Below are 577 nucleotides of genomic sequence, written 5' to 3'. Positions count from 1 at the left end.
TAGTGTCTCTGGTAATTTGAGACTTGCAGAACTTGCTCTAGTACTACAAGCAGGAAACAACAGAGGTTTACTGTTGGAAGGTTGTATCAGAAAACATCTCAGCTTTTAGATGTTTCCCTTCTTTTCTTCCATACTTGGCTTTGCTTGGTTGCAAAGAAGATTGAGGAAAAAGATGGACACACATGCACACACATGAGTTTATCACAACCACCAAGAAAAGCAAACGAGATAAATTAGGGAGCCCGATTATAATCAACAACAAAAGTGAGTGTATGTCAGCTGCGGTAAGGTAACCCCTTCCATGAAGATAAGACACCGAAACAAATATGTTAACCCTTCTGGGGTGTCTTTGTTTTCTAGGGCCAGTACAAAGTCCAGAAAGCTTTCAAAATCCATCTCCCTAGCATTTCCTCCACCACTTTTCCCACGGAGAACATGTTCAATCAAATACTATCAAAGGCATATCAGTTGTAAGGAATAGTGGATCGAAAATCAAAATGCAAAAAAATAAAATAAAAATGCGTACCACATAGAAAAGGTGAAGTAGAGGAAAAAGGATGACAAATTTCAATTTTAA

General features: G+C 38.1%; 1 non-coding gene across 1 annotated transcript; it reads right to left on the bottom strand.

The window, feature by feature from the left end:
• On the bottom strand, positions 1-118 carry LOC118349108. The gene has a single exon (XR_004802100.1). It is a non-coding gene; the product is annotated as a small nucleolar RNA snoR104 (small nucleolar RNA).
• Between the last annotated feature and the right edge of the window lie 459 nt (positions 119-577).

The sequence above is a fragment of the Juglans regia genome, chromosome 7 (genome assembly GCF_001411555.2).
Source record: "Juglans regia cultivar Chandler chromosome 7, Walnut 2.0, whole genome shotgun sequence".
In the NCBI taxonomy this organism is placed as follows: Eukaryota; Viridiplantae; Streptophyta; class Magnoliopsida; order Fagales; family Juglandaceae; genus Juglans; species Juglans regia.
Note: the sequence above shows the minus strand (reverse complement) of the source record. Positions and strands in the feature narration are given on the sequence as shown.